Source organism: Dasypus novemcinctus, chromosome 11 (genome assembly GCF_030445035.2).
Source record: "Dasypus novemcinctus isolate mDasNov1 chromosome 11, mDasNov1.1.hap2, whole genome shotgun sequence".
Lineage (NCBI taxonomy): Eukaryota > Metazoa > Chordata > Mammalia > Cingulata > Dasypodidae > Dasypus > Dasypus novemcinctus.
This window is the reverse complement of record NC_080683.1, coordinates 103,430,205-103,449,023: the sequence shown is the minus strand read 5'-3', so window position 1 is coordinate 103,449,023 and position 18,819 is coordinate 103,430,205. Positions and strand designations below refer to the sequence as shown.

General features: G+C 37.8%; 1 long non-coding RNA gene across 1 annotated transcript; it reads right to left on the bottom strand.

The window, feature by feature from the left end:
• Window positions 1–10,352: 10,352 nt before the first annotated feature.
• On the bottom strand, window positions 10,353–18,156 carry LOC139440016 (uncharacterized). The gene is made up of 3 exons (XR_011650132.1): window positions 17,942–18,156; window positions 12,845–12,967; window positions 10,353–12,523 (listed from the first exon to the last, which is right to left on the bottom strand). It is a non-coding gene; the product is annotated as an uncharacterized lncRNA (long non-coding RNA).
• Between the last annotated feature and the right edge of the window lie 663 nt (window positions 18,157–18,819).

Below are 18,819 nucleotides of genomic sequence, written 5' to 3'. Positions count from 1 at the left end.
AGGACGAAAAAAGTACAAGCCTATATTATTAGATATAACCATACCAAAAGTACCCAGTAGGCCCGATGTGAATGGGATGATACTATTTTACAATAGCCAAAACCTAGCATGTTATTAAAACATTGTGAATTTTGCCTGAAAAGGCAACAATTTTAATTCATCTGTAACATTTTCTAGAGTCACTCCATAATAACTACTAAAGCCCTGTTTTTCAGGTTGAGTCGTGCTAGTCCTATCACCTTCCTAATGTCTGCACAATGACTATGTAATGTCTGCACAGTGAGTATGTAAGTTACACACTGACGGGAAACGCTGGCTACCTGGTTCCAAAGAGCAACCTGAACAGAGACCAGCAGAATATTGTGTCTACCAATAGTCATGGACTGTTTTCTTCAGTCGGCATATTTTTATTATAATTTAATGTCTCAACCATTTAAGAAAGAGAGCATACTGGTCAGGCTTTATAAAATAATGAGGATCAAGGTCATTACTGAAGAAAAGTTCTAGTGTGTCCCTAAAATTATCATTTTAATTCCATTCCATAAACATTTATTGAGAGCTTCCTCTCGGCCAGGAATAGTCCCAGGCATAAGGGATATACGGATGGACAAAATGGTCATGGGCCCCAAGGTGTAAGAATCCAGCAGCAGAAACAAACCAATAACCACATTAACAGCACAGTGTGGCAGGTGCGATGGAGGAGACGTGCAAATTGTGCTGGAAACCAGACACTGATCACCTCTGTACTTAAGATGGTCTAAAATACTTGCAGAGTAACCACACTGACCAAGGAAGCACACAGAGCTGAATACAGTGGAAGAGCAACTTGACCAATCAGTGATCTAATAGTAAGTTGAAAATAGTAAAGTTATGTTTAAATTTTCATTCTGAGAAAATCAAAGAGAGACTCACATGTGTTTACAGACGGGCCTCATTATAATCCTCATGTTGGGAACAGGAACAACACAAGCTTTCTAACCTGTGAAATCAATTTAAGAAACAATATTCTTCTTTGACTCCCACTATATCCACATCCATGGAATACTAAGCCATTGTATAATGAAGTTTGGCTATATATGTACAATCTTAATGAACCAAGGTTATTGAAAACATAAATCTTACCTTTTGATTTAGTTTTTGTTGACATGGATAGATTTTCATGTGACGCAGCACTTAAAGTTTAATTCAGCTTCAAAGATGAGCTATAAAAGAATCCCAGGGAATATATGTATTTTTTAAATGGATGATGTGTTAGTTTTAAGAACATCTGCATAATCCACTTAAAAGGAAATAGTAAAAAATGTGGATGTAAAGAAACACTTCATAAAATATTTCCATCAATGTTTATGTTCAATCTAAAAACATAATAGTCTATAAAAGCAAAATTTTAACCCTTGAACTTTCTTTTGAAAAATCTGTTTTTCTCAGTTTTTTGTTCCCACACAGCAGAGTGTTAGTTGTTGGTTTTGCATTTGAATATATAACATGAAGAGTTCCTAAGTAGTTTGCTTAACTGAAATATTGTACACAATTAGTTTTTTTCCCTGCAAGGGAGTAAAGGAAATGATTTTAATTTTTTTTCCCCTAGGGTCATTTTGTAGGGATCATAGTATATCCACACCTAGCACTCATCTACATACCAGTGAATGATGGTTAATTCCTTCTTCCTTCCTCCTTTTCTATCCTTTCTTCCTTCTAGCCTTCCATCAGTGGAATTGACCAATAATAACTGCATGCTTATCATGGTGCCACTTAGATATTTCCCAAAAGCAGGCTTAAAAATTAAAGGGATTTATACAGCAGTCTGGTATCAGATTGCAAATGTGTTTAGAAAAGTTTAACATGTCTGACTCAGCATTGTCTAATAACTTCATTAATAGAATGAATGACTGACTAGAAGCCTAGTTATTGGTATGCAGGGACCAAACCCATTTTCCTCTGCCTTTAAGGATAGGTTCTATATTCCAGGTGATCAAGGTAGGTTGAAAAGGAGGTCAAATGGAAACCGATTAAAGTCAACACTAAGTTAGAAGTGGAGAAACACATGCACAATTAAAATTACTGAGAATGACAGAAAAGTATCTTTTAGCCTTGGACTCACAGTGGATACGAAATGACTTACAGCAGTGTAGAATTGTCATTTTCCAAAGCCAGCATGACAGAATGTAGGAGCCCAAAGGTAATTTTACTTAACATTCACTCACAGTATTACCAAAGTAACTATTTAGTTGAAATATATTCAATGAGAGAAACATTGAGCAACCTATAGAAGATGCATAGAAATGTCTGTATTTGTGATATAAAGATTATTATATCTCTTGGAAAAGGTTGTCAAGTAGTCTCTGAGTATAATCACAATGTGACCCCAAAAAGACCATTCTCTTCCTCCATTGAAGATGGACTCAAGGGACATATATGTGGAGAAAAACACAAAGGTGAAGGGAACAGGCAAGAAATGAAAGTTGCTTCTCTGGTTTGAGATCAGTCCAGATTCTCATCTTTCTGAGATGTTTGCCGTGTGGTCATTCCTAAATGCAGGGAGAAGTGAAATCCAAAGCGCTGACTTTCAAGAGCTACTAATAAGCAAGCAGCTTCTCAGGAACTCTCTACAAAAGCATAGGTATATTTCTACCCTCTTTAGACTACAGTATATGGATATATATGAATTTCTCACATTAAACATAAAGCCTTCTGAGATATATCAGGGAGAGCTTTAAATTTTATTTATTCATTTGTTTTATAACATGGCTTGGTTCAAAAAGGATTTAAAATGACTTACAAACATTCTAGAATGATGACAGTGGCAGAATATTTAAATATTCTTGAATCCCCTCATAAAAGCAGGCAGAAGAACTAGGACAGAAAATCCCCCCAAAACTTAAATGAAACATAAATGAAATGAAGAAAATTATAGAAGATATGAAGAATAATGTAAATCAAAAATCGAATTAGGAAAACTCAAAAATGAAGAGATTGGAGAAAAGAAATATTAGAAAAGAGAGGTGACTGAACTTTTATAAAAGAATTAGAAATAAAAGAAAAAAGATGCCATTATTTAGGACTAAACTAGAGGGAACGCAAGAGGAAAAAACACAACAGATAGTATCTTTCAAGAATTAGATGACTCAACAAACTAGGAATAGAAGTGAACTACCTCAATCTGATAAAGGGCATCTATGAAAAACTCACAGCTAACATCACTAACATCATATTTAATGGTTAAAGATTAAACGTTTTTTTCCTAAAATGAGGAACAAGACAAGGATGTCTGCTCTCGTCACTTTTATTCAACATTCACTAGAGGTTTTAACCAGGAAAATTAGGCAAGAAAATAAATTAAAGGGCATCCAGATTGGAAATAAAGAGGTAAAACTATCTGATTACATCATCTTGTGTACAGAAAATACTAAAAATGTACTAAAAAACTATTAGAACTAATAAATGCAGACAGCAAATTTGTATAATGCAAAGTCAATAAATTTATCCTAAATTCATAGAGAAATCCAAGGAACCCAAATTAGCCTGAAGAAAAATAAAGTTGGAGGACTAACACTTCCTGGTTTCAACAAATTGTGCTGGGACAACTGTAAATTCACATGAGAAATGATTAAATTGGACTCTTACCTCATACCAGATATAAAAATTCATTCAAAATAGATCAAAGACCCAAGTGTAAGCGCTAAAACAAATTCTTACAAGAAAATTACAGTTTCCTGGGCTGCTCAAGAAAATATAACAATGGGTTGGGTTAAACAATAGGAATTTATCTGCTCATTGTTTTGAAGCTAAAAGAAAGTCCAATTCGAGGTGTCACCAAGGCGATGCTTTCATCTGAAGGATCTGGAACTGCTGTTGGCCATCTTCTGTCCTTCGCTTGTCATATGGCAAGGCACGCGGTGGCTTCTCCTGGTCTCTCCTGGATTCTATTGATGTTCAACTTCTTGCTTCCTGTGGCTTTCTCGCTGTCTGAATTTCATTCTGCTTATAAAGGACTCCAGTATGAGGACGAAGACCATCCTGATTAGGCTGGCTCACACCTGAACAGAAGTAACCTCATCAATAGATCCTACTTGCAAGGTAATCACACTCACTGGAATGGATTAGATTTAAGAATGTTTTCCTGGGGTATTTACAGCTTCAAATCATCACAAAAATATAGGCATAAATCTTCATTACCTTGTATTAGGCAATGATTTCTTAGATGTGACCCCAAAGCAAACACAACAGATGCAATAAATAGGTAAGTTAGACTCCATCAAAATTAAACCTTTTGTGTTTCAAAGTAAACTACCAAGAAAGTGAAAAGACAACCCGCAGAATGAGGGAAAATATTTGTAAACCACATGTACAATAAGTGACTTGTATCTAGAATACATAAGGAATAAGTACAACTCAGGAACAAAAAAGACAACCCAATTGAAAAATGGGCAAAGGAGCTGAACAGAATTTTTCCAAAGATATATAAAAGGCCAATAAACCCATGAAAAGATGCTCAATAGTATTAGCCATTAAGGAAACATAAATCAAAACCTTAATGAGATACCACTTCATGCCTACTAGAATGGTTATAATAAAAAAAGACAAATAATAACAAATGTTGGCAAGAATGTGGAGAAATTGGAACCCTCATACACTGCTGGTGGGGCTGTAAAATGGTGCAGCCACTCTGAAATGCATTCTAACTGTCTCTCCAATGGTTAGGCAGAGTTATCACTTGACCAAACAATTCCACGCCAGAGAAATGGGAACATTTGTCCACAAAAACTGGAACATGAATGTTCATGGTAGCATTATTTGTGATAGCCAAAATATGGAAACAACTCAAATACCCATCTATTAGTGAAAGGATAAATAAAATGTGGCTTATCCATACAATGGAATATTATTTGGAAATAAAAATAGTGTTGATTCATATTAAAACATGGATTTGCCTAGAAAACGTAATGCTAAATGACAGAAACTCATGTTGAAGTACCATATATTTTATGATTCTATTTATATGAAATGTCCAGAATAAGGAAATCTAAATAGATAGAAAGTAAATTAGTAGATGCCTAGGGCTGGGCAGGAGGGGGATGAGGGAAAGTGGGGAGGGACTGTTCATGGGTAGGGAGTTTTTTGTTGGGGTATTGAAAATGTACTAAAATCGATTAAAAAAAAATTTTTTTTTAATTGATTTTGTAAAAATATTATATTAAAAAAAAAAATGAGGTCCCATTCAACCCCACCACCCCCACCCCACCACTCCACCCCCCAGCCACATTCACTCCCATCATCATGACACATCCATTGCACTTGGTAAGTACATCTCTGTGCATCTCTGCACCTCATGGTCAATGGTCCACATCATGGCCCATACTCTCCCCCATTCCATCCAGTGGGCCCTGGGTGGACTTTCAATGTCCGGTGATTGCCCCTGAAGCACCGTCCAGGGCAACTCCAAGTCCCAAAGGCACCTCCACATCTCATCTCTTCCTGCCATTCCCCATACCCATATCAGCCACCATGTCCACTTTTCCCACTCCAATGCCACCTTTTCTCTGTGGACCTTGGATTGGTTGTGTCCGTTGCACCTCTATATCAAGAGGAGGCTCAGATTCCACATGGATACTGGATGCAATACTCCTGCTTTCAGTTGTAGGCTCTCTAGGCTCCATGGTGTGGTGGTTGTCCTTCTTCAACTCCATCTTAGCTGAGTGAGGTGAGTCCAATAAATCCGATTGTAGGAGCTGGAGTCTGTTGAGGCTCAGGGCCTGGCTATCATATTGTCAGTCCAGAGATTCAAATCCCCTAATTATATCTTAAACCCCAACACCAACTACAATTCCAGTAAAGTAGCATGAAAGTCTTATGAAAAGAGATCCCATCTGAGTCCAGTTTCATCACGCAGAAACACCAGCTCCAAAGAAGGGCCATCTGACATGGCAGTGAACCCCTTCTGCCATGACCATAGAACCCGTGGGTCTCTTTAGCCCTCCAAGGAACCAATACCTGGGGATTGTATCTACTTTATCTGTCTCTTAGACTCTGCTCAGTTGTGCATAAGGGCAATCCTTCTGACAGCCAGACTCTTTTTTAGAGACTCGTAGCCATATAAACTCATTTCTCCTTTCCTTTTCCCCCTTACATTAGGTCAAACAGCATTTTAAAGCCATGTTATTATATGTAGACAGGGATATTCTGCTGATCCGCATCGAACCTTCAATTCAAGGTCATTTTCCAGTTGCATCATCAGTTGGTAGTTGATAGTGATCCCTCGGTGCCAGGGAGGCTCATCCCCAGGTGTCATGTCCCACGCTGGGGGGAAGGCATTGCATTTATATGCTGAGTTTGGCTTCGAGACTGGCCACATTTGAGTAACATGAAGGCTGTCAGGAGGAAATTCCCAGGCATCGATTTTGATGATAGTTGCACAGCTCTGTGCTTATACGAAAACCTTTGAATGGTACATTTTAAAGGGGTGAATTGTATGATATATGAACTATATCTCAATAAAACTTTTATAAAAATATATTTTAGGGGAGTAGATGTAGCTTAAGCAGTTGGGCACCTGCCTCCCAGATTGGAGGTCCCAGGCTCAGTTCCTGGTGCCACCTAAAGAAGACGAGCAGACCAGTTCATTGGTCTCACCCAGAACAACTAACAAGTAGATGATAATGGACAACGGCCATCCCAAGGAATGGAGAGAGTCTGAAACTGCAAACAAGACAGTCCCATCCATTGGGCTAAATGGATCGCAGTTCCCTCTCAACTACAGGTGGAGTGGACAGCACCATCCCAGAACTGTCAGGATTGCAGAATGAACTATGGACTAAAGTAGACTTACTGGTATTCTACTATAGACTTACTGTGATTCTAGCAATGGAAGAACTTATATCATTGGTATGGAGGTAGTGTCCACCAGAGGTTCTGAGGGCAGGGACAGGGAAAAAGAGGTGTAATATGGGGACATTTTCAGGACTTGGGAATTGTCCTGAATGACATTGCAAAAGACAGATATAGGTCATTATCTATCTTGCCATAATCCACAGAATTGGGGGAGAAAGTGTAAACTATAATGTAAACTTTAATCATCACTTCGTGGCAATGCTCCAAAATGTGTTCATCAATTGCAATGACTGTACCACACCGATGAAGGATGTTGTTAATGTGGAAAAATGTGGGAGGTGTGGGGAGCAGGGCATATAGGAATCTCCTATAATTTTTATGTAACATTTTTGTAACCTAAATATCTTTTTAAAAAATAAGTATAATATGGCTGCATTTTCAGGACATTGGAATTGTTCTGAATGATGTTGCTGGATGGATACAGGCTATTATATATCTTGTCATAACTTACAAAAATGTGTGGGAGAAAGTTTAAACTATAATGTAAATGATAATCCACATTTAGTGGCAATGCTCCAATATGTATTCATCAATTGTAACAAATGTACCACACTAATGAATGATGTTGTTAATGTGGGAAAGAGTGGGAGGGGTAGGGAATGGGGCATATGGGAATTCCCTACATTTTTTATGTAACATTTATGTAATCTGAGTATCTTTTTAAAAATGAAAAAAATAAAATAAAAAAAGATGACCAGACACAATGAGTAGACACAAAAGCAGACACAACAAACAGACACAATGAGCAGAGACAATGAGCAGACACAATGAGGGGAAGAGAACTATTTGAAATGGCTTTAAAACCATACATTTAATGGGATACACTGAAAGGGAAAAAAAGGTACAGTAAAAAATCTCAAATGGTCTTCAAGAAGTTTTTGGATAATGCAAATGGGTAATTATATTTTTGAGGTTGAAAACCAGATTTTTGGTGTAGGAGAAATGAGATACAGTGGTCATGTCAACAAGTTTAAGTAAAAACGCTGTAACTTTAAATTTGAATCAGAATTTTCACTATGACCTCCTGATGCATTTATCTTTTTTAAAAATACGTATTTCTTAATTCTGTCTACTTGAAAATGTCCACATAAAACATTTTTAAACTAATGTCAATGAGCACTCCTAGAGCTTTAACTTTGATTTCTAAATACTATTTTTCACTGAAAGGAATCAGAACTACTTGGACAAATGGTTAAATCCATGTCTGGGACAGAAAAAAATACAAGACAAGCCTGGAACATCTTGTCATCCCAGAAATAAGATAGCTATCAAAGGGTCATGTCAAAAGAACTCCAAACTCAATTTAAGTAGGATCCCTCTGGTCAAAGATGAAACTGTTTGAGCATCAGTTACTATTAATATACATCAAATATGTTTAAATTCATGAATACATGATGTGTTAAAAGAACACTCATTGCCAACTTTGGAGGATGTTAGCTACTTATTGTGGATTGAATCATTTCCCCACGAAAGAAATATTCAGGTCCCAACTCCTGGTCCTGTGAGTGTGAACCCATTTGTAAAAAGGACTTTTGACAATTAGCCAAATAGTTGATGAGAGGATGTTTCCCTTTATATATTTATATAAATATATATATTATATATTCTTTTTATATATTATATATTCTCTTTATATATTCAACTAACAAAAGAAAAAGGAATGGTAGAATCAGAATACAACCATATATTATAATAAATTAATGATCATCAGTGGCTGCTAGCATGGGATTGGGGAGGGAGAGTTGGAAAGAGAGACTGAATGAAAGAGGAAGAGAGAAAGAACTAAACATAAGTAACATGGATGTACTTATGAAGTAATCTTGCCAAAAAAGGAAACCTAAATTTGAACAAGCCTCTAGATTTCATTACCAATTTACAAAGAATATAGGGATAACAGAGACAAGTTGAACAACATTTCACAGATACAATCAGCAATATCCAGACCATGGGACAAACTACAGGGCTAATGACCCAATGTTCAACAGAAAATAGCAAGGGAAAAAAATCAAAGAAAGAAATGGAGGATGAATCCAGAGATCAAAGGAGACTTAAAAGACCTATTAAACATTCCCAGTGTATAGAAAAACTATTTTATATATTTAAAGACAATTTGCAAAATGTAAACACTGATGAGATATTTGTTGGTAAGAAATTACTATTTTTAGGCATGAAAATATTTTGGTTATATTTTTATTTTTAAAGTGTTTATTTTAGAGAAATGTTTTTAATATTTACAAGTCCTATGATGTCTAGAATTTGTTTTTCAGTAATTTGGGGTAGGGAGTGGAGTAGAGAATGGGAGTGATAGATGAAACAATATTGGTCATGTGTTGATAACAGTTGAAGCTGGGTGATTGGTACATGGGACCTCATTATACTATTCTCTCTCTCTTTTGGATATGTTTTAAGCTTTGTGTACTAAAATAGTTAAAAATAAACATAATCATAAAAGTCCTAGAAAAATAAAGAAATATGTAAAATGGCTGTGTCTTCATTTGTCAAAGACTGCCAATACAGAAATACCAGAAATGGGTTGGCTTTTACAATAGGAATTTATTAGATTTATTAGAATCTTATAGTTTTGAGGCTGTGAAATGTCCAAATCAAGGTACCATCAGAGGTAATTTCTCACCAAGGTTGTCTGCTGGTAGATCCTGTAGTCCCACCATGTGGCAAAGAAAGATGGCAGTCAATCTCTGCTGAGACCCCTGCCTTCCCCTCAAGGCTCACCATCTCCCAGAGCTCAGATATGGGTGATTAGGCATATGGCTTGTCTGTTTCCAAGCATGCTCTCTCAGCCTTGGCTGCTCTAGTCTGTCCCCGAGTTCAGCTGTGGGCAATCAGGCATAACAGGGTTTGTCTCCTGAGCCTTGAATGGCTCCATGGGCCCAGCCACTTGGGGACCTCTTTCCATGACTCACTCTGTGCTCTGCTGATTCCAGACTCTGAGATCCCTCTTAGCCTCTTGGGACTTCTCCGTCTTGTTGCAGTCCTTTCTCACACATTGCAGGATCAAAATGGCTGCTTCCTTTCTCTCTGTCCTTCTTTGTGTTTTCAGTTTATATAAGACTCCAGTAAGAGGGCAGAGACACAACCTCACTGATATAGTCCAATCAAAAGTGATCTAATCACACAAAAGAACATTCTAAGTGAAGAAATCCAGACACAGAGTACTACATATTGTATGATTCCATTTATAGAAAATGTAAATATAAATCAATTTATAAATATGAAAGGAGATTAGTGGTTATGTAGGTCTAAGAAAGGAATGCTAAGGGGTCTGGAGTCTTTTTGGAGTAATGAAATTGTTCTAAAATTTTTGAGATGATGAATGTACAACATTGTGATTGTAGTAAAAGCCATTGATTATATAATTTGGACAGAATAGCCAGAAACAGCAGCTATATACAGTGGGGGTAGCAAAAGGGATTGAGAGGTGAGGAATTTTCTTGTTTGTTTGTCTGTTTTTTATTATTATTATTGCTGAAATAATGAAAATGCTCTAATAATGATTGTGATTGAAGTGCTGAATGCACAACTATGTGATTATAACAAATACCATCAATTGTACACACGTTGGATGAATTGTATGTTTATTAATATGTATCAATAAAATTCATTTGTTAAAAAAAGCAATCTAATCAAGTGATCAAGGTCCCTTAACAGAATCAGTGCAATCAAAGGGCTGTGCCACACTCACCTGAATGGAATAGTTCAAGAACAATCTTTTCTGGGATTCACAAAATTCAAACTGTCGCAATGGAAAAAAGATGTTTACAAGGATATATAAAAAGAAGAGAGAGCATGAGAAAGGCTAGACAAACAAATGAGGAAAAATAAAGGTGAAACAAGGTACAATTAGGAACAAAGCTAAAAATGCATATCATGAAGATCTACGTACACAGGCTACTGGCAGTCAGAAATATGCTTAGAACTTTCCAGTAGTTAATGTAAAAAGTGAAATCATTTGAGTACAAAGTTCATAATGCCCATTAGCTAATGCCAATTGCTTAGGAAAAGCCACTTGCTTCTCACATCTAATGAATCCAAAACCCATTCCAATTTTGTCTCAAAACTTGCTCCTCTTCCAGTCTTTCCAGGTCAATAATGGCCACTCTGTCCTTTTTGGTACTCAGACCAAAAACTGTAGGGACATTTTTGGCACCTCTTTCTCTCACAATCCAATCTGTCAGCAAAATTTTAAGCATAACAGGACTCTGGCCCCTTCTCACCACCCACTGCCACTGCCATTATATCTTGCCTGGATTATTTTACAGCCTCTTCCCACCTGATCTTCCTGATTTTATCCTCAGTCTCCCACAATGCGCAAGACTAGTGGCTGGAGGAATGTTTGTTTTTTTTTTTAATATAAGTCAGATGAAAGCATTCCTTTACTCAAACCTCAATGACTTCCTCACTTACTTAGAATAAAATTCAAAGTCCCTATAATCATCCACAGTTCCTACATATTCTGGTCTTAGTCTATCTCTCTGACTTCATTTCTTACAACTCTACCCTAGTCCATTAGCAACCTCCTTGCTTTTCTTCAAATATGCCAAGCACATTTAGTTATTAGATACAGAATTTGTTCTTACTGATACCTCTGTTTTCAATACTCTTACATCAGATACCCCCATGGTTCTCTCTTACTTTGTTCAGGTCTTTGCTTATATCTTACCTAAATATCATCTTGTGAGTGAGGTTTTCCCTAGTCATACTACATGAAATAGTGATGCTTCTCTCCCAGGTTTCCCCATTTCCTTATCTCAATGTTTTTTTCTACATAGCACTCATGACTTACTGTACACTTTCTGCTAATAAAATAACCCCCAGATTTCAGTAGCTAATGCAATAAGCACATTTATTTTTCATGCAACATGTGCCTGACTAGCAGTTTGATATTATTGATGAATTCCAAAAAGAAATATTGGATTGTTTGTAGATGGCCTTTTCCTCTGGGCATAGTAGAGTGTATTGGATTCAGAGGTTTTACTTTACTTGATTAAATAATGATTAGGGCTTTGATTGGACCATGTGAGATAAAAGGTATGTCAAAGGGCAGAGTTGGAGTTTTTGCTGCTGAAGGTTTGAGCTGGGTCCAAGAAGTGAACACACAGGAGAAGAATTCAGAGGAATAGAGATGGCTCTTTAGACACAGCAGAAGCCCCAGGGAGAGAGACAAAGCCAGTCTCCCGATAGCCTACGGCTGGCCTTGTGGAGAGAGGCAAAGCCTAGAGAGCCTCATAGTCTACAGCTAACCTTGTGGAGAAACAGAAGCGCCGAACCGAGAGAGAAATGAACCCTGGGATGAGAGGAACCTAGGAAGCCTGAACCATGGTAGACATTGGCAGCCATCTTGCTCCAACACGTGGCAAAAGACTTTGGTGAGGGAAATAACTTATGCTTTATGGCCTTGTAACTGTATGCTTCTACCCCCAAATAAATACTCTTTATAAAAACCAACTGATTACTGGTGTTTTACATCAGCACATTTTTGGCTGACTATACACTGACCAAGCATCATTTCAAGGTGACTCACCTCTTAGCAGTAATTCAGGAGTCAAGCTCCATTGATCTGTGACATCTCCATCAACTCAGACCTCTGAATCCACTGCTATTACTTGCTGCACTTTCCCTAAAATGGGTGCAGTAGGAGCAATGGAAGATAACACTGGAGTTCATTTTATGGGTTAAACCTAGGAACAGCACACATCACCTCTACCCATATTCCAGTGGCTGGAATAACATGGCTACACTCAACTACAAGGGAATATGGGAAATATAGTCTAGTTCTGTGCCCAGGGGAAAAAACAGCATGGTGAGCTCTTAGCCAATCTTTACCATACTCTGCCATTTATGGACACCAAAAATCTGCTTCACTCTTCTACCCGTATGTAGAGTACCTCACTTTTTCCCCATGAGAAGAGTCCTAGTTCCATTCAGTCAGTGCATTCACCTTAAAAAGTCCAAGATTTCTGGGTGATGTACAGTCCCATCTTCATATGGTCTGTGATCCATGATCTAAAGGATGAGTTATTGGCCCTCGTATCCAATATTCAAGAGTGGACAGGAAAATTCCCTGTTCAGAAAAGGGAAAAATAAGAAATACTGAACAGTCACTGCTGGAAACAGTTCTTAAATCTTGCCAGGACTGGGAAGTTTTTGCACTCCTGTACAGTGATTCTGCTCTCTAGAAAGAACTTTTTATCCATTGTTCTCTGTAATTCCTTGCTCCTCCTTCTGATAAATTCCTTCTTGTCCATTATCCCCCATAACCACTTCTGAGTTGGGGAATATGACCTCCTTGAAGAGAGTAAAGGTTTTAGTGCCTCCTTCCTGTTGGTGCAAATATGAGGCCCAAAGGATGTTTTAAGCTATAAACAGTTAAAAGTTTTGTTTTTTTCTTTTTTCTTTTTTTCTGGATCATGGTTTATTTGGCTATTTAATTTTCTCAAAAATTTAGTAGGTTTTCAGTCTGTTTGTTTAGAATCAGTTTCATGTGCCAACAATCAAACTCCAAGTTCATTCTTAGGCATAGTTCTCAAGCCTGTTTTCATTACTGTGCTTTCTTGCCCCATGTCTTGGTATTTCAATATATTGCCAGTTTTTCAAGGTCATCTGAAACAATAGGCAGGAAAGCCACAACTTAATTTGATCTTATTCTAAGCCTAATTAATTTTGTCTGAGAAATTTTACTGGGCTCTTATCGCTCAGTCTTTTTTATTCCTATGTCTTACTGTTATGTATTTAGCTGCAATGGATTTTCCCAGCCCTGCAATACACCCAATTTTATAACTAGTTTTTTCTTTTTCTTTTCTCTCACAAAGAGGTCAATTTCCAATTTCATTTCTTAAATACAATAATTTGGCAAAATAGCCCATAGTAGTTCACACAATCCAACATCTGATTTCTCCTGACCACCTCCATTAGAGCTATCAGTTCAGTAGGCACTTAACTCTGTCTTCCAAGTGATTGTAGGCAATAGGTTTAAAAAATATTTTACCAATGTATAACATTGATGATCATATTTCCTGCCTCAAATGTTGTTTTTATCATTGCCTCATATAGCATTTGACTGCTAAGATACTACTCCATATTCTAGGTTCTTTGTAATAGCAGCCCTTCATTCCTGGTGACTAGCTGTTCTCCACTTATATGAGGACAGTGCAAGGAAATCAGCCCTGTGCCTGGCACACCGCAGACAGGGTAAATGTCTTGGTAAGTTATCTATTCCTTAAAGTCTTTAAAGACCAAGTATTTAGAATAGTTTAGATTTAGGGGTGATATTTCTTGGAAGCGGACAAAGGACTTGAAACCCAGATTAGACATTCCTTACGCAGCATAGGACTAGTGCTTTCTCTTAGTTCACTCCCCATTAACCAAACTTCTCAAAGCAGAGCCCATTATGCTCAGCCGTTCCTTGGGCCCTAAACTGCTATTCCCTCAGGAAAATGTGCCACTAATACTTAGCCAATCCCACCCATTCCACACTCTGTGATCTCAAGAGATGAATCTCACATTCCTAAGTCAATCACTGAATCAGAATTTTAGAGGTAAATGGTATTGAACCAAGAAAGGGAGAAAAAAAGGATAGTGACTTTTAAACAAGCCTGAACATTGAGGATTGTTAAATCATATCTCTTAATTATTCAGGATGATGTACAACACTTGCAAGCCATTCCATGAATGCCCAGGCCTTCTTGCACTGGCATTAAAAGTCAAAGTAAGGACTTGCTTGGGGCAATGCAATGATGTAGAGTTAAGTTCAATAGCTTAGACCTGCTTAGTCCTAACTCAAATAATGCTTTACAAAAATTGTCTCATATTAACTCATCTGAAGAATATATCATGTAATAATGTTCCATATAAGAGACAATCTGTTATGGTTTGAATTGTGTTTCCCACAAAGATATGCTCAAGTCCTAACCTCTAGTCCTGTGAAGGTGAACTTATTTGTAAGTAGGATCTTTGATGGTATTAGTGGAGAGGAGGCTAAAGTGAATTAGGGTGGGTCCTAATCCAAAATGGCTGGTGTCTTTGTCTGGAGAAGAAATTTGGACACAGTATGAGAAAGAGAGAGAGACAGAGACAGAGACAGAGACAGAGCTCCATGTGATGGAGACAGAGATTGAGTTATGGTGCAAGCTGAGGGGCACCATGATTGCTGGCCACCCACCAGAACCCTACATCCGTCAGAGGAAGCATGGCCCTGCCAACACCTTGAGTAGGACTTCTAGCCTACTTCTACCCTCTGGAACCAATAGACAATACATTTATGTTGCTTAAGCCAACTAGTCTGTGGTACTTTGTTACAGCAGCACTGGGAAACCAAGACACTATCTTTATTCAGAATCATCAAGCTAATTCACATCCCACTGGAATAAATCCCAATGCAGCCCTCAAATTAGACAGAGAAGTACACTATGTATTGAAATGCAACCATTTTTATGCATGTGTGGTAGAACACAGAAGCTATTTTGTTTCACAAGTATAACATGATGGTTTTTATGGGGGAAGCGAAGAATAATTTATCCAGTGGGGGAGGAATGTAATTAGCCTGAATACAGAGTATTGGAATTTGGCCAGCACAATGGCCCAGTTATTGAGGGAAAAAAAATATTCTGTTTTAGATTATACCAAAAATTAAAATTAAAACTGTGTCTCCTGGTAGAACCTTGTATCTCATGGTTATTTTTCTCTCTCTTTCAAAGGAGAAAATATCATCCAGCAAAATATGAAGGGAACATATCAGAATGAACATTTGTTGAGCACCCACTGCTTGTTGGTTACTCTGCTAAGCATTCTCAGTCTTCAGGATACCTCTGAGCCAGGCTGCCCAGACAAACTCTGTCCATACCTCCTGAACACTTGCCCCATGGCCCCAGCTAGATCTAGGTGTGAAGTCACAGCAGTGCAAAGTACCTTCACAAAAATGAACCTCGGAAGGTGCTTGAGAAGGTAGGGTCCTTTGGGCAGGAAATTCCAGGGCCCCTGGTACCTGCACTGTCACCTAGAAGGCGGAGTAGTGCTGGGAGCACAGGTTCCAGGAGAGTGTACATCTTTACTTAGGCCCATAACAGGCTAGTGTTTGAGAGGCCAGAACAGGGCTCTTTAGAATGGGGGCTCAGTGCCTGTCTCCTGCTTGGGTCTAAGGCTAATCCTGCCAAACTGTGTCGAACTCCAAAGATTAGGCTCTTCACCACTGGGCTAAATAGCTTCATAGAACACAAGAGGTGTCCAATGAATACTGTTACAGTTGAATGAGAGACTGCACGACTGACAGTTCTTTTCCTCTAGGAGTTTAGCAGAAAAAGACGTGAACTATTAATAAGATGTCAAAGGCTGCTGAGCTAAGGGAGCAAGCAGTCTGCATGGGAGGCAGAAGTCCTGATGATGCACCACCGCCAGTGTCAAGACTCCACAGAGATGGGCTTTCAGACACTGAGTCAGCTCCTTAAAGCTCTAAGAGATTCCTTCCTTCTTGCTGCATCAAATCAAAAGGAGCACTCATCACTCCATGTAAGGTAAACAGAAAAATGATGTCAAGCAAGGGATTTTTCTCCTTTGGATTTTCCTATGTTTCAATGATAAATATCTGTGTGTGAAAAATCCAGGTTGGGAAAAATCAATGCCCAAAGCATTCACTTATGGAGTTTTCATGTCGATGACATTTGTTTGGACTTTCCACGAGGAACACTTTGTGGCTTAGCTGTCAATAAAGATACTTATTTCCCAGTGCACAGGCTTCAGCATGAGGATTTTCCACCATAGTTCAGGACCCAGCATTCTATCCATTGGGATTCAATGAAAACAAACCCAAAATATAATACTGGGGTAACAACGTGTACACAAGGTAAGTCCAGGTTATGTTGCTTAGCCTGTTGTATCCTCTTAGGGGTTGATCAAGAAGAAAATAAAGGAACTGAAAATACTCTAAGAAATCAGCATCAAACTATGTTCTCAGCAAACTGATAGTCTCAGCAGGGTCTCATGGTAGTAGATTAAGTTTGGATTGAACTCAAAAATAATAATCCCTAAGAGTAATGGAGGTGGGGACATGGAATCTTTTAAATTCTTACAACAAACAATTTTTTAAAATAAAGGTTTTCTTTTATGATTACGAAAAGTGATATATGCTATAAGGGAATAATTTTGAAAATGTGGAAATGTACAATGAAAAATGAACCATCATCCCACCACCCAAGACAATCACTACCAGCACTTTATTTCACTTATGCATACTACGATCATTACCAGCCACTCAATTATAGCTTCTCTTTTCACCTAACATTTAAATAATTATTCTCCTATATTATTAAAAATCTTTGGAAGCATCAATTTTAGTAGCTACATAAGATCCCATTTATGTAGAATTATTTAGGATTAACAATTTACCTAAACAATTACTCTATTGTTCTCATTTTGGTTGGGGCTTTGTTTTTTCATGTTGTTTGTTTTGGCTTTGATGAACACTATTGTATTTATTTTTACTTTAATATAATATAATAGGCACATAATATATACACATAAAATATATTTCAGGAAGCTGGGATAGCTGGATCAAAGGGCAAGACGATTATCAAGGTTCTGCTAAATTGCTTTCTAAAACTGTGGATCCAGTTTAAACACAATAGTCTCATTCCACTTTCCCCCACACTATCATCTGTTTAGTAAACATAGTATCATATTTTTGTAATTTAAAGAAATTAAAATTTAAAGAAATGAAATCACAATATACTCTCATTGAAATGTATTAAAAGATCATTTTATCTGATTATTAATAATATTTCCTAACTTTCAATCAAAGAGAAACACATGATAAATACTGCTGAATTTACTTGTTTTTAATGTTTTATTTTACTTACTGCTCTTTCAAAAATCAGAGTTGGAGGTGTCATTGGCTTGGTCTACAGAAAGTATAGACTTCTGGCTGCATATCCAGAATTGGAAATTGAGTTAAAAATGATTCCATTTTACATCTGGAAACTGTTTTTAACTCCCCAAATTCAATTCCTTAAGATCCACATTATTGCTTCTTGTCTTAGAAACTTACCTTAGTTTATCTTCTCATATTTGTGACATTTCATTTTTATCACACCTCCAATTCTCTAAAGAACTCAGATTTAATTTTCTGTAGGTCTTTATGAGGATTATGCATTCTTATTCCAGCTAACTGTTCTTAAAAACAAACAAACAAAAAGAAACCAGGTGTAGGGATAGCGGCTGGAAGGAAGACACACTCACTAGGAAAGCATCCTCACCAACTTCAGCAGGATGTGGGATTTTTGCCACTGACTTTTTTTCCATTCATGGTCTCCCTTGTGAAAAGTATAAGCAAAACGAGCTGGTTGGTGGTCTGCGCCTGTCCAGTCATTGCTGGGAACTGTCGGGATTACAATGCTCCTTTGTTGGCTGACTTGGCAGCGATGCCCAGGGCTGAATGGGCCACAGAGACTGAACCAATCGTGACGACTACTCGGTCCCCTTGAACGACCAGAAACCCCCCACGTCACAGCCCGGCCACCCTGAGATGACAGCAGAGACCGGCAGATATTCTGATTCCTCCCACCAGAATGCTGCACCGATTTGACTAATGGGAAATTTTGCCTTCCTAAGGAGCCAGACTTAAATTCCGGAGGAGCGCCATTCTCACTTGAAACCTGCAAGAAGAAAGCAAATAAACAAGACAGAAAGTAAATCACAAAATACTAGAGGGTGATGATGTGCTAATCTATTCCACCAATTGCACTGGGTAAATAGCAGAGGGGTTGGAGGGTAAAAGACTAAAAAATAAAATCAGAACTACACAGAAAAAGAAGGCACCCTATGATGTATCTGTGGGGCAAGGCTGGAGGAAAAGCTGGAGGTAGGCAGCTCCAAAGTCTGATCCAACTAATTTATGTCATAATGAACTTTTGTTTGTTTTTGTCC